At 42.6% G+C, this 15523-nt stretch overlaps 1 protein-coding gene across 9 annotated transcripts in view; it reads left to right on the top strand.

The window, feature by feature from the left end:
* The first annotated feature begins 6976 nt into the window (after positions 1-6976).
* The window catches only part of TPPP (tubulin polymerization promoting protein), a 109296-nt gene continuing 100749 nt past the window's right edge, over positions 6977-15523 (top strand). For 5 of the 9 annotated variants that reach the window (XR_010605729.1, XR_010605728.1, XR_010605727.1 and 2 more), the window contains exon 1: positions 6978-7092. The gene's annotated coding sequence lies outside the window, so the exon portion shown is untranslated. Of the gene's footprint in view, positions 7093-14805; positions 14957-15523 lie in introns of those variants that run through there. The other 4 variants (XR_010605732.1, XR_010605731.1, XR_010605730.1 and 1 more) reach the window with 2 other exon arrangements.

The following is a 15523-nucleotide window of genomic DNA, read 5'->3' as shown; positions in this document are numbered from 1 at the left end:
CTGCTGGCTCATATTCAGCTGGCTGTTGATTAACACCCCCAGATCCTTTTCTGCCAGGCAGCTTTCCAGCCACTCTTCCCTGAGCCCGTAGTGTTGCCTGGGGTTGTTATGACCCAAGTGCAGGACCCGGCACTTGGCCTTGTTAAACCTCATACAATTGGCCTCAGCCCATCGATCCAGCCTGTCCAGACATAAATACCATCAGGCTTTGTTTACTGTCTTATCAGCAATGTTGAATCTTTGGTATTAGACTTCACTGATGCTTACTCTCTCTGCAGTTCTGAGGTTCACTTCCTCTCCTGCCAAAAAGAAAAGTGTGATTTATACTTCCTCTTGAGAGTATTTTAGGGCTCTGAATAACTGTTCAACTAACAAAGATAGAGTGAAGTTGGGACTATATGTAATAAATTGAGTAAACGAGCAAAAAGCAACAACATATATTTCAACAGTTAACTGAGGGAAAAAGAAATCAGAAAATGAATAAGGCTGCAGCAACTACTTTAGTCTTTGTCCATTGTATGAAATGATACAGAGTATAGATATTTAGAAGTGTTTAAGTTCTGTGGGCTTTTGAATGTGCCATCTGTAACTACGAAGTAATGGCTTTAACTATGAAGTCACTTCACATAGAACTAACATATTCAGTGAATGAAGGACCTGCCTTAAAAGCCTTTTTTTTTAAAGAACTGCCTCTTGTCACAACCTTCACATCACTGAATGCTTCCCTAGTAAAGTCTTACTTTTTTTCCTCTGAAGTAATGGTTTTGTGCTACAATAGCTCTATGCCTCTCAGATATCCTTGCTGTAAAAGGGATTATCCCAAATTTATGTCTGCAAAACAGACGCAGAGGGAGAATGTGCATGTTGCTAGCTGCTGTATGGAAAGTCTGTACAAAATACACTACTGGTATCCAGGTTTCTTAAATCTTGATCCGAATTATTTGATCTGCTGCAGAAGTTTATCCTTTTCCAGAGCAGTTCTGCACTGTCCTACTTCACTCCTTTTCAGTTCTTGGTAGGTGGTTGGGGAAGATAATATAATATAGGTTAGAACAGCATTCCATCTGAAAGAAAGAGAATGTGATAGGGTACTCCCAAAAAGGGTCTGTGTGCAACAGAGAAGAGTGAGATAGGCCGTTTTTAACTTTGTAGCTTCTAAAGTTCTGTGTGCTCTGATTCAAGTTCAACTATTCATTAATGTTTTTTATGGGAGTTTTGGCAAATAAAAGTAAATAAGGAATTCTATCATGGTCGGGCATTTGCAGGACTGTGCTCTGCACTGTTAGTGTGATCAAGTTATTTCATTAACACATGCGCACATCTCCTGAACTCTGGCTTCTATATTTGCATGTTTTATTATTAATTCATATTTCAATAAAATTGATGAGCAGCACTGATTCCATAAACATAATTAGATTAGTTTCTACACAAAGCTACAGGACAGCACAGCACAATGCATAATACAGAATATCCTAAGTCAAACTTCCTGTGCATGACAATGGCTCTTTATGCTTGTCTACCTACTTGAAATTCTGCCACATCATTTATACAATTAAATATTCCTTGCAACTTTATATATTAAAAATATATTTGTACTGCTAGTGGGGTTCTAGCAGGTAGCTAGTTTTGCCTTCCTGTAAATGTCTGAGACTAAACACATAGCTGTATATCGTACATGTAAATGGACTATGTGTAACACAGCATGACATATTGACAATACGTATGTTGCACATACATATACAAATATACTTTTGACTATTTCTGTAACTTGGAAAATTGTACTTGATTTTCACCAGATGAAAGACTGGAGTAGACTTGATTGATTTTTTTTTCTGTAAATATTTCAATAAGTGGTTAAAAAGGTACAACAAAAACAGAAAAAGAGCCCCTATTTTGCTAAATGAAGTGACTACCTGGCATTTAAAAATTATTCCATCATTTTGATGGAAGTTTCAACCAAGTTAACACTCCTTGATTCACACAAACATTCTGATTAAAACTTACAACATTTGTAAATTACAAGCAAATTAAAGTGACCTTCTATAAAAATAATGCGATCTTGGTCGAAGTGGCTTAATGTATTAACAAGGGAGCTGCCTAAGCAGGAGAGAATTCTCTGCCTTGTAGAGAACTATGAAAGGAAGGAGAAAAAAAGAAAAAAAATTGAAAATAACAAAACCTTTGAACAGAATTCATATGAGGATAAACGTTATAGAAATAACAGGAATGGGCAGTAAGTATAGAAACTTGAAGCTGCATCAACTGCAGGAAGCAGATCTGCATCCCACCCAGAAGACCTTGTCTTGAAATGAAAGAAGAACTGGCATGTTGGCTGATCGGGAGAATGAAGTAGGGAAATATGAAGTTTTATTTTTAATGTACTTCTCCTAGTGTTAATTAAAATCAGTATTATTCTGGAATTCAGCATGAAATTTGGTTGTGCTTTTCTTATTGTGAAGCTCTGAAAAGGAAAACCATGGGGCCAGTTTTTCTACTTTCTGTTGCCATTCGCCCAGGGGCAAGAATGTTCATCCTTAAATTTGAGCTTGTAGGAATTTTGCATCCTGAAAGTCCCTGCAGGACCCAGGGTATGGCCAGTGCCTGCACTCTGCTCCATTCCTGGATTCCAAGGAACTATAGTCCTGCTGCAGTAGCTTGGGAATATCTAAAAAGAGTGTGTCAGGGAGAATGACACTTGATCAGCCATGTTTTCAAATGTTTATTTAGAAGAGCAAAAGGGAATTTAAAATGCTAGGTCACACTGACAAATCATCAGGTCAGTTTGCATGTGAACTTCCACAGTGGCCTTTTCCTAGAAGAAAAGCTAGTATCCTTCAGCCACAGCTACAGCCTACAAACACAGATGTGCTAACCTCTTGGGGAAATGCAGCTAATCTTAGGATAAGATAGTGAGATTTCAAGGTCACGGTCAAGGGTTGGGTGGTTTTTTTTTTTGTTTGGTTTTGGTTGTGTTTTTTTTTTTCCTTGCAAGGGAATGGACTTCCAGAGGAGATTGAGCTAATCAAGGGTTGGAATACTCTCAGGATTTGCTGTGAGGCCCTATTCTGTGGCAGAGAACTACTGTCTTGTCAGTGTAAAACTAAATAGGTTATTTTCTGGACTGAGAAAAATCGTTTTTTGTGCAGGGCTGAGAGAAGGCTTCTGGGAGCTCTAGGGAATTCATTGTAACAGTGTAATTGTATCATTGTATCATGTAAAGTAAGTGTACTGAATGCTGCAGAAATCCACAAGGTAGATGCATGTTGGCATTAACATGATTTTATTGTTTGAATAAATGACCAAGGCATACATAGCAGTCGATGATGGCATTCTTGAGTTAAAAATGAAAATAAATGCAGACAAAGAAGAACTGCCCAATCTCCCACTTTAAAATATGGAAGGAGTTAATTTGCAGACAGAAGTAAAATGAATCCATAGTTATATTGCTTTATTAAGGTAGTGTGATCATATAGCAGGTTGACCTTGGCTAGCTGTCAGGTGCCCACCAAGCCACTCTTTGTCCTTCCTCAATAGGAGATAGAATAAAGGCTCATTGGTCAAGATAAGGAAAGGGAGATCACTCACAGGCAAAACAGACTTGACCTGGGGAAACTAATTCATTACCAGTTAAGCAGAGCAGGATATTGAGAAATATGAACAAATTTTAAATCACTTGCCATCCACCCCTTCCTTCTTCCCTGACATAACTTCACTCCCGACTTCTCTACCACCTCCCCCAGAGCAGTACAGGGGGACAGGGAATGGGGGTTGTGGTCAGTTCATAACAGTTTGTCTCTGCTGCTTCTTCCTCCTCACACTCTTGCCCTGCCCCAGTGTGGGGTCCTTCCCATAGGAGACCATCTTCCATGAGCTTCTCCAGTGTGGGTCCTTCCCACAGGCTCCAGTTCTTCACAAACTTCTCCAGTGTAGGTCCTTTCCAGGGGATGCAGTCCTTTAGGACCAGACTGCTCCAACATGGGTCCCCTGATGTGGTCACAGGTCCTGCCACAAAACTTTCTCCAGCCTGGGCTCCTCTCCACGGGGACACAGGTCCTGCCAGGAGCCTGCTCCACTGCAGGCTCTTCACAGGGTCACAACCTCCTTCAGGGACCACCTACTTGCTCCTGTGTGGGGTCTTCCAAGAGCTGCATGGTGGATATTTGCTCCACCATGGACCGCTATGGGCTGCCAGGGGACAACATGTACATCACCACGGTCTTCAGCACAGGTTGCAGATGAATTTCTGCAATGGTGCCTGGAGCACATCCTGCCCCTCCTCCTTCACTGACCTGGCTGTCTGCAGAGTTGTCTCTCTCACATATTTTCACTCCTCTCTCCCATATTTTCACTCCTTTCTCCCAGCTGCTGCTGTTGTGCAGTGGTTTTTACCCCTTCTTAAATATGCCACTACAGCATGCTGCCCCTGGGCTTAGTTTTGGTCAGCTGTGGGTCTGTCTTGGAGCCAGCTGGAACTAGCTCTGTCTGACATGGAGTCAGGTTCTGGCATCTTCCCACAGAAGCCACCCCTGTAGCACCTTTGCTACCAAAAGCTTGCCACATAAACCAAATACAGATAACCTTAAAATGGGCTTTTGTGATTTTATAATACACCTTTATAAAAATTAGTTTGGGAGCTGTAAAAGACAAGTGTTTTGAACAAGAAACATCAGTTGAAGAACAAAATAAAACATTTTTTCTCTTCCCCACTGTGGCCCCTGGAGGGTGAGCTACCTAGCAGATCGTGAACTGAAGGATGGAATGGAGACCAGAGAAGATTAGGTTGGCAGAACATGCTTGCCCTGAAGTATTTTTGATTTCTTTTTGTGACTCATTTGTCTTTACCAAAACTGGATGATGGCACATTTTTAACGGTATGCATTGAGGACTAGAAACTAAATCCATAAATTTAATTAAACTAAATTGCTAAATTAAGCCTCTATTTGAGGACAGGGGGTCTTCAAAGCATGACCAGAAATTGTGTCATTATGTTATTTGATAAAAATCTCATCTCCACATACTACCTATAGCACAAAGCAACAATGGCAAGCAGAGGGCATTGAACAGCTCTCTAGGAAGCCTCTTCCCTATTCAGGGAATCTTGAGATTGCACAAGACTTCTTATGGCATGTTTAGGGGACAAACCCAAGGCAGAGAAATGGAGGGACCATGGTGGCTGGGAGAGGAATGAATGTAGGTAAATAGAGGACTAAAAGGACAAAAAGGGTTGCTCATGTGTAAACGGGTTGCCGGTCAGTATGCTTATATGGCCATACTTTGCACCTGATCATTACCTGCTGTACTGCCTTCTTAAATTCCATTTCTAAATATTTTCCTAGATGAGGGGGCTCTCTATTCTGTGTGGATGTGATTGTATGAAGCTCTAGGTGTCAGCAACTGGAGTTAAACCAGGGATTATAAGGCCTGCATATCAGCAGTGTCATTCATTGGAGAGACTGGAGTGAGTAAAAACAAGTGCCAACAGACTGCAGTGTGGATCAGGGGTCATATGTGTCTGTGGTGCAAGCAATTGGACCAAGTGAGAGTACAAATATCAAGCCAAACTAGGTCGAAATGAGATTAAGAGGTGTGGGCACAAGGTGTGTCTGTGGGACTGAAGCAATTGGAGAAGCTGACATCCAAAGGGACCAGGAGGTCTATGCCAAGTGATTAAGAAGCTGTAAAATCTGAAGGTCAACTGAGAGATTGCATGTGTGTGCGTGTCTGTGCAGGAGGCAACTGGGGAGAAAAAGGATCCAGGCTGGGTGGACTGCATGTCTAAGCTATTGTGTGGTGTGTGCCTGGTTACTGGAAGGGTCTACAGTGTGCATGGTTATGTGCTGCTGTGTGCAAGGAAATCTGTGCCAGCAGCATGAGTGGGACTGTGAGGGTCTGGGGACTAGTGTGGCCAGATGTCAGCAACTAGGGAGACATGGGATCCATGGCCAGTTACTGGATGGACTGCATGTCTGAGCCTAGCTACTGAGAGATCCACAGTGCATGTGTTTGTGAGTGAGGAGGTCTGTGCCAGCAATTGGAGTGGGGCTGCTGGCCTTGGGGACTCATGTCTAGGATACAGCAGCAGGGGAGATTGGGGATCCAGGTACCCGCAGACCCATAGTGTGTTTGTCTCCGAGCAAGATCTGTACCAGCAACTGGAATTCTCCCTCACCTCTGCAGGTAGATTGTTGTAACCAGATTCCAGCACAGCAGCTGTCAGGTTATGGTCCACCAAACTCTGCCAGGTCATTGGAGTCCGGTTACAAATTAACGGATGAGGATGCACAACAGTTCATTAGATTTCTGCTGGCTCCTGGACTATCTGTGCTCTAAGATTTTGGATGGGGTTGCTCCAGGTTAGGGTAGGCCTGTTCCTAGGCCAGTGGCAAGCTAAGGGAACACAAGGTTTTATGGAATGCCTACTGCACTGCATAGCCCAGTCTTCCACGTGATTTTTATTTACTTTATGTCAACAACCACAGTTTAAAGCACAACCGACTAGCAATCCGGACCAGACCTGCTGGAGCTCAGGAGGCCACAGAGGACTGTGGTGCCCCTCGTTCTCCGCTTCTCCCTCGGGAGGGGGGAATAGGATGCTCGGGACGGCGGAAGCTGGGGGACCTGGCCTCGACTCCCCCGCCATCCGGGGCGGAGGGTGACCGTCCAGCCCCGCGGCGCCCCCTGCTCCCGACGAGGGGAGCGCTGAGGGAGCCACCGCCTCCCGGCCTCCCCTTCACCTGCCCCGGCCCACCTGCTGCCCGGCACCCAGCAACACGCAGGGAGGAGCGGGCAAAGGCGCCGCCAGGCGCAACCAGCCATTTAAGGCAGCAAAAGCAGCAGCTGCCCCTGCGCTAATTCATTACCTCAGGCTCCGCGGGGGGCGGGAGCGGCCGCGCGCCGGACAGCCCGCCCGGCCTATGGGGGCGAGCGGCGGAGGGGCGGGCAGGCGGTGCCGGACGCTCGCCAATGCCTGAGCAGCGAGGGCGGTGCTTGCCGGAGCCGCCGCGCCGGCTTCACACGGGCTCTCGGTAGCGCCGGAGCTGGGGGCAGTGGCAGCCTGGGCTGACGGAACCTGCCGCCCCTCGAGAGCCGGCGGTGAGTGGGCACCCCTTTCTGAGGGTGGGTGCGGGTGCGTGTATGTGTTTTTCTTGCCCTCTCCCGCCTCGTTAGCGCTCTGGCTGATTTATTTCTGTTCGGTTAACGAAGGCGCCAGGGCAGGAGGGGTTGAGCGTGCTGGCGGAGCTGCCCCGGGCTGGTGGTGCCCGCTGCTGCCGCGCGACCGGCGGCCCGCCCCTCCCGGAGGGGCGCCCTGCACTGCCGTGTGTGGCCGTTATATAACGGCCGCGGGGGGCTGCGCGCGCGGCGGCGGCAGTAGCAGCAGCAGCTTTCCTCCGCAGGATTAACCCCCTCGCTGTCTCCCTCATTCTGCTGCGTCCCTCCTGCTCTCCCGCGAGAGCCCCGGGGAAGCGACCGGACCGGCGGGGAGAGGGGCTCGGTGCGGAGCTGCTCTCCTTTACCTGGCCGCGAGGATGGGCCCCGGCACCCTCATCTTCTGCCGCCATCGGGGAGGGGACGCGCGGCCGCAACCTGCGCGGGGCGGGGGAGGATGTTTCCCCGCTCCTGGCGGCGCTGCCGCGGTAGGTCGGTGGACGGGCGATGCTGGCGCCTGGCAGTGGGCGGCTGGCAAGCCCGGCTCTGCCTGCCGGCATCTTCCGGAGGAGCTGCGGGAAAGATCCACCTTGCGCACACACCAAATGTTCTGCAATTAGCCATTATCTAGAGACGACAGTAAAGCGTCTGCAGCTGCCTCTTCGTGTTGTTATGCAGAACAAGCGGTCCCCTTTTATGGAGATCAATAGGTGAAGGCGATTTGCCTTTTGTTTGTTTTTGAGTGCCCGAGTGTTAGCTGAAGGCGCTTTGTCTCCGAGAGCTGCTCCTATACAGCGTCCTCCATGCAAACCAGCATCAGGTGTGGGAGATTGTTTAGGGACTGCAGCGTAACACTCGCAGGTATAAAGCCCAGTACGCACGGGTGACAAAAAAAAAAAACGGGACCAGACAAAATTCCGTGAATTAGTCTGTGACTTAGGCTAGGTAGTTTGGAAAAAAAAAAAAAATACACTCCCCAAACCAGCAGCGGTTGCAAGTGTTCTTCAAGCTTCGGTAAAACCTTTTGTACCTGGGTGAAATTCTTCCACGGGAAAGCTGAGTGTATCCTACACGGTGCTGAATGCACAAGTGAAAAGTGTGTGTCTTAAACGTTCACAGCTTTGAATCTTGCAGTAGGTGCTGCTGACAGGCAATCTCCCATGTTTTGCAAGGTCTACATGAGTAGGTTTAGGGGGGGAAATTCTTTCAAATTTTACAGAGGATTGCATAACTGCTTATGTTTATTTAAACGGCAAAGAGAAGGAGGGGCCAAACCAACCCCCCAGCCTGAAATGAAACACATGGGATGAGACTGTTTTCAGTGACTTCTACTGAGCTTTCACCCTGTTTCATCAACTAATATCATTAAATAGCATGCTTTAGAAGGTTGGCAAGTGTTAGCATGATAATGAAACAGGGTTTTTTTCCTCCTGTGCTGTGAAAACTTGGGGAAAAAACAGAGATACCTATATACTTTAATAGTCTCAGGCTTAAAATAGCATGACTGTTTATTAAATGTGTATTATTTATTTTTAACATGTCAGTGGCCATTTTTTAATCCTTTAGTGATGAACCACTTTTTTTTTTTTTTTTTTTTTACAAGCCCTACACCAACTCAACCTCACCCCTCCAAAAAACAAAATTAAATACTGCTTTGAATGCTTTTATATCCTCCAGGTCACAGTCATATGCCTTTAAATGATCCATCATTTGTAACTGCTAAAGTGTATGTCCAGTATTAAATAATTGTACAGTGTAATGGTTAGACAGCATGCTGTGTAAGGATCAAATTGCAGATAAAGTTCACATAGGAATCTCCTGCAGTGCTTGCACTTGACCCTTGTAAATGTAAGAAAAGATCTTTATAAATGGAAATATACATCCAGCAAGTAATTGTTTCTGTGCCAAATTTAAACTGGATTGACTGTGGTGAAAATAATGTATTTTAATTAATTTTTATAGTAGATATATTCCTTCCAGTTACTTTCTGTAGGCAGCTGTATGATAGAAATTGTTTTTAGTTCTTATGCCTTGAGGTTAATTTGAAAAAAAAACCAAAACAAAACAAAAAACAAACCAACCAACCAAACAAAAAGACTTGAGGGAGGCAGGCAGTTATGTCAATTTATGTTAAGGTTAGTGTGTTCTGACTATAGGTAGAGGCAATTAATTGTACTTATGCATCTAAGAATGCTTTAGAGAGTAAGCCATACAATGTTTAAACATGATAACTTGCTTTCAGATGATAAGCTAAGATGCAAATTAAAATAATATCAGATATTTTTCTTGCTTTGCATACTTTGTTTATGTAAGTCTTCAGTGTGAGAATGTGACTGTGTTCACAAGCCTGTATCACTCTATGAAGAAAAACTTATGCAAAGAACAGTCTTTCCTGTGGTGTAGTCACTCAATGATGTCATGTCCTTTCTATTTTACATGCGTACTGCTTGCAAACCTTGTATAAATGAAATGGACTCTTTTCAGCAAGCAACAAACAGGGTGTTTTTTTCTTCCACCCATTTTTATGTTGTGCATAACTGAAATTAAATGCAGGTGTATAATTTTCACCCCTACTGTTTCTCTGCCATGCTGGCATGATTACTTTGGGCATAAGTGCTTTCACATGCCTCTGTCAGTTAGTTGAAAAGAACTTTGCTTACTGTTTATATTGCCATAGTGTCTAGAAGCTGTGATCAGAGACCTTAACTAATGTGTAAGGTGCAGTATAACCATGGAATAACTTGGGCCTGGCCCCCAAAATATGATGATCCAAAACAGAACAACACACTGTAAGCAGTACAAAAAAGGGAATGCAGCTGTTGTTAAGAAGCTTACATTGGTACGTGTGTGTGCATTATTCAGCTGTGGATTTTCTCTTTCTCGTATGTTGGAGCAAAGGGAAATGTAGGTCTCAATGTAAGACTCTCACAGTTCTCTGATGGAAGCTTTGGTATCAAAGTGCACTCTTGGGACGTGTGAATAATGGCCTGGTTTTGGGGGACTTTTAAAATGTATTTAAATTGACTAAATGTTGAAAGTTGAAATAAAATGAAAAAAAAAAATCTACATCGACCCAATGCGAAACATTTTATCTTCAGGTTATTTAATTTTTACCATTCTTTAAATTTAAGGTATTTTTTTAAAATGTTGAAATGAGAATTTTCTTTTCAAAATCGAAGCATTATACAGGAAAAATTGCTTTGCCTTATTCCTCAATGTTTTCTATAAGCTGTTCTAGCTCTTTCTTCCTTTCATCTCCCTCATGTGCCCAAACCCACAAAAAATACGTAGTAACAAATACACCTTTAGAAGAAAGGAATTTCTTAGTGAATTCATCACTCTGCCCAACCTAAACTGCCCATACATAGAAGTACTGCAAGAATTTCCCATTTCAGTGTAGTCTGGTTATTAGAATACTTTGAAATAGTAGTGAAAGTAACTGTACATTGAGAGGATGTTATTGATAAGAAGGCCATACATCAGGGCATAAGGAACACAGGGCCTGTACATGTGGTACAGGACAAGTATGCATATTCTGCCAGGTTTCAGGACCCTTTTTCTGACTGGATGTTTATCTCAAGTGCTGACAGAGCAGAACAGACTTTTTTTTTTGTGCTGGTCATTTTTTTAATTTGGCTTGCATCAAAACATATGGGATGTTTTTCTCTATTGTTAGTTGTTACATGTAGCGGGCGAGCAATTCAGTTTGCACTCGCTAAGAGGGAATCTTAACTTTGCTGGGACTCTAAAGCAGGTGCGGAGAAGCCTAGGTTCTTGCCCTTGCCAGTCATTTTAAGGTTCCCTCTTCTATTCCTTTTCCTCCTCATCTTTCCCCTGCCTCATAAGTGTCCTGATATGAATTTAACCTTGTCCCAAATAGAAACCTAGGACCTAGAAACCAAGAGGACACAGACCAAAGCTTCAGTGCATTATGTGGCAGGTGAAAAGACAAAAATAAATCTGCAGTACAACTGTCTTAAGTAATCATATGAAGTTCATTCTTAACCAGTTTGGCTAATCTCAAGAATATGCTTGTGTGTCAGTGTTCAAATATTGGAGCATTCAGCAAAATGAGCACAGAGGAACTTAAAAAAACTCAAGGATGTAACAGTTTTTATTTGAACCTCTGAGTGTTGCAGTCCTAGTCGAAACAAGTTCTTAAATGCACAGCTGAGGAATGGTGTTCTATTGGACCAGTGCTAAGGAAATTCTTGCAATGGAAATTCAAATGCTAAGAAGTCTTGCTCACAAAAGTGTTATTTTGTTGATGACTCTGCTTATTTTTAAATTAAAACCAAATCTGCATCTGTCTGTCTCATCTGATTTTACCTTTGGAAGGACCAGTACCCAAACATTTCATCTTACAGTAGCTTATAGGTGTGAAAGAACTTACTGATGATTTAGCAAGGCAAGTATTTTGTACTGAGCTGTGTGTAGTTGAAAAAAATCTCAAAGGCTAATTTTTTTATTCAGACAAAACTGAAGCAGTAGACTTGAAGAACATAAGGGATCTTTAGACAATCTAATCTGACTTATGTATTAGTTACTTTCAGTTAGTTATCTGAGACCAATAATATATATTTGATAAAAATCTGTCTTTCAGAGATGCTTGACTAAATGTATCTTCAGTCAGGATGTAAAGTATTTGTAGCTGTTCTTGGAAGTTACCTTTAGTATTTCCAATGGTTGATTGTCTCTCCCTAAGGAAGTCTTATTTCTAATTTGCACTGGCATAACCTGAATTTTCAGCTGTTGAGGTTTTTTTATATCTTTGATAATAAAGAGCTGTTTAGTATGTGATGCAGTTTTTCTACAAAGGTATTTCAGTACCTCACTCAAGTGACTTCAGTCACTTGACAAATTACATTGGTGGAATTCTTTTAAGCCTCTATAGGTGGTACACAAAACCCCCTTTCTTATTGGTGTTTGAAATGATCTCCTTGCTGTACAATCTCTGATCTCATTTCATGGCATGAATCTTCCTTACTCATGGCTTTGCAGAAGTATTTGGAAAGGGTTCTATGGAAGTTCAGATTAGTAGTCTGCCCTGGGTGGGGATGGCAGGAGGGGACATTGTATAGTGTATGAAGAAATGGGGCAAAGCAAACTCCACAATTGTAATATTACAAGTTGGAGAAACTGTACCCAACTAATCATAAAGTGATGATAGGCCTAGCATGTTATTTGGAGCTGTAAATTAATTGTATGACTAACTACTGCGGAGAGCAGCCGTTGTCTTCCAGTCTTTTTGGTTCTGTGATTCCCAAGTCCTTTTTTTTGATAGACCATGAAAAAAATACCTCATCTAAACAGATGAGGCTCCTCTTTTGTTGTGCCTTAATCAGCACTTCCGTGAAGGCTCTTCTAGACACTGTCTTGTATCCTTGCCTGTGTGTTTAATTGCAGAATATGTGTCCAGATTATTTCTTCATCTACCGATGATAGCAGCCAAACAGAGCTCAGAATAAATAATTAGTAAGTGGAATCTTCAAATGGGATAGTAGTATAATGGAAAAAAATGCATAGTAAGAGTTCACCAGTACCTAAATGTGTGGTGGATGCTTGTATTTATGCTTTTGCTTTCATAGTTGAAACCTTGATTACAGTATATTGTAGAGCTAGTTAAGAGTTATTTAGTTACATAAAGAGTTGTTGTGTAGTTTTAAGTGTTGTCAGGTGAACGTGTGTCTTTTAGAGGAAAAATATTCTAATGGAACTATTGCTGATAAAGGTGCGTGTATCTGTGTATAGGTGCTTCATTTATGCATATATAAAGAGGTGATACTTTATGAAGTGGTTCTTTGGAATAGAGAAATGTAATTTACTAAGAACTAAACTTAGTTTTATATATAAATATGTGATATTGTACCAGTAACTACGTAGGTGGATAGCAATAGTTTTTAGAAATAGAATAGCAACAGCCATTTGTCAGCAGTCAAAATAATCTCTCTACTTGATAATGTGTTTTCTAGGGTTGTTCCTTTAATGGCATGTGTAACTTCATCAGAGTCTGAAAGACTGTTTTGGTGAGGAGAAACATTGAACAACTTGATTAATCACCTTTTTTGTTACTCTATGTATGTCCTGCTGAAGGTTGTAATGTAGCTGTGTGATCTACCCAACTTTCCCCTTCTCCATAGTGCTAGATGCTTGATTTCTCTTAACAATATACACGTTTCAGCCATGCAGTTCCTCATAAAGCCTGTGAAAGGATTTAGATTTCTTTAAGTAAAGATGGGTTTAAACGTAGATAAAGTTGTGTTAGCTTTGATGGGTCTGCGGTGTTCTCTGCTCATTTTCCTTCTGTGTTATGTTCTAGGGAAAATGGATGCCTCTCATTCACCTGAGCATCACATGAGGACAAATAAGCCCAGAGCAGAACCCAGAAGAGATGTGCCTTAACTCTGATTCCTACTGATAGCTGTGAAGGAAGCTTAAGGGAAGCTTTAAGAGCATTCTTCAAAGCCTTGCATTTTATTAGGAGGATGTTGGATTTCTCCAGCTGTTTATCCCTTCCCTCAGCTTGGATGTTTATGCAAAAATGTGGGAAAAAGATTCCATCTGCTGTGCTTTGTCTCTGCTGTTTTTATTTGGCATAAATAATTACAGACAGAAAATAAATGAGAATTCCCTTTAATGGCAATTCTGTAACACTTTTAAAATGTGGGGAAGATAGATCAAGTACTAAAATAAAACAGATGCAGTCAGACAAATTAAAATGCCTTGCACAGTTTGATAATGTTATGAATCCAATTCACTCATAAAAATAGCACTTCTTGTGCTCATTGAAAAGTGGCTTTCTTTTTTGCTTGAACTGGCTGTAGGGTCTTAAGAAATTTTGGATGGTAGCTATTTGTGAGGCAGTGGATAGGTTTTACCAACAGTGCAGAAACAGATCTGACAAAAATGATACCTGAAGCACTTGCATGCTTACCAACACTTGATGTGCAGTAAGGATTAGCAGAAGAATGGAAGGTAAAAACAGATAACTACCTGTGGACAGAATTCTTTGTAGTATACCTATTTTCTAAAAGACAATGACCTTTCAGGTTTAAGACCATCTAAGAAATAAGGAAGGCTGGTGTTTGGCTAGGCTGAGGAGCTGAGAATGTAGGTGTGGAGAGGCTGAAGGCAATGCATTTGTAAGAGAACGGCACAGAAATAGGATAGGTTTTTTGTGAGGTTAAAACAGAAGTAAAATTGTTAATGTTAACATATGAGTTTTCAAATCTTTATGTAATGCTAGACTTATCTCAACTTGCTGGCTGTATTAACTGCATTGCAAGGGGTCTACCATATTTCTTTTTTCCCCCTACTGTGTTTCTAGTTCTCCATAAAATCAGTAGGTTCCTGGCTACTGTTTTCTTGAGCATTCATTCAAATGTCAAATGCGATCACATACATGAGAAGTGCTATCTGGCTGAATGTAGAATCCTATTTTTCTTAGGCAACTAAATATATGTATAGATGCTTTTGCAGATTAATCTTATATTTTCCCCACTTTGGAAGGTCAGGGTGTAAGGAAGATCAGCTGGATGAAATTCATCCATGAGCTAGGGAAGGAAAGCCTGCATAGTCATACTTGGCTTAACAGCTCGCAAAAAATGGAGTGCTTGAAAGATTTTTTTTTTTTTTGTTTAACCTGCTGGTAACATTTTGCAGATAGTAGAACAGTATCTTTGCATATAAATGTAGGGTTTGTGCTGTGCATTACCCACTTTCCCTTCTCACTTACCAGATCAGGCCCAGTCAACATGACTTCATGAAAGGAAGGTCCTGTTTGACCAACCTGATCTCCTCCTACGACAAGGTAACCCAGCTAGTAGGTGAGGGAAAAGCTGTGGATGTTGTGTACTTAGACTTCAGTAAAGCCTTTGACACCATATCCCACAGCATTCTCCTGGAGAAACTGGCAGCTCATGGCCTGGATGGGAGAACTTTTCATTGGATAAAGCAATGGCTGGGTGGCTGGGCCCAAAGTGTTGTGGTGAATGGAGCCAAATCCAGTTGGTGGCCAATCATGAGTGGTGTTCCCCAGGGCTCAGTATTGGGGCCAGTTCTGTTTAATCTCTTTATCAATGATCTGGATGAGAGGATTGCATATATCCTTAGTAAGTTTAGAGATGACACCAAATTAGGTGGGAGTGTTGATCTGTTGGGGGGTAGAAAGGCTCTACAGAGGGATCTGGACCAACTGGATCATTGGGCTGAGGCCAATTGTATGAGGTTTAACAAGGCTGAGTGTTGTGTCCTGCACTTGGGTCACAACCACCCCAGGCAGCGCTACAGGCTTGGGGAAGAGTGGCTGGAAAGCTGCCTGGCAGAAAAGGATCTGGGGGTGTTAGTCAACTGCCGGCTGAATATAAGCCAGCAGTGT

The sequence above is a fragment of the Caloenas nicobarica genome, chromosome 2 (assembly GCF_036013445.1).
Source record: "Caloenas nicobarica isolate bCalNic1 chromosome 2, bCalNic1.hap1, whole genome shotgun sequence".
NCBI classification, from domain to species: domain Eukaryota; kingdom Metazoa; phylum Chordata; class Aves; order Columbiformes; family Columbidae; genus Caloenas; species Caloenas nicobarica.
Note: the sequence above shows the minus strand (reverse complement) of the source record. Positions and strands in the feature narration are given on the sequence as shown.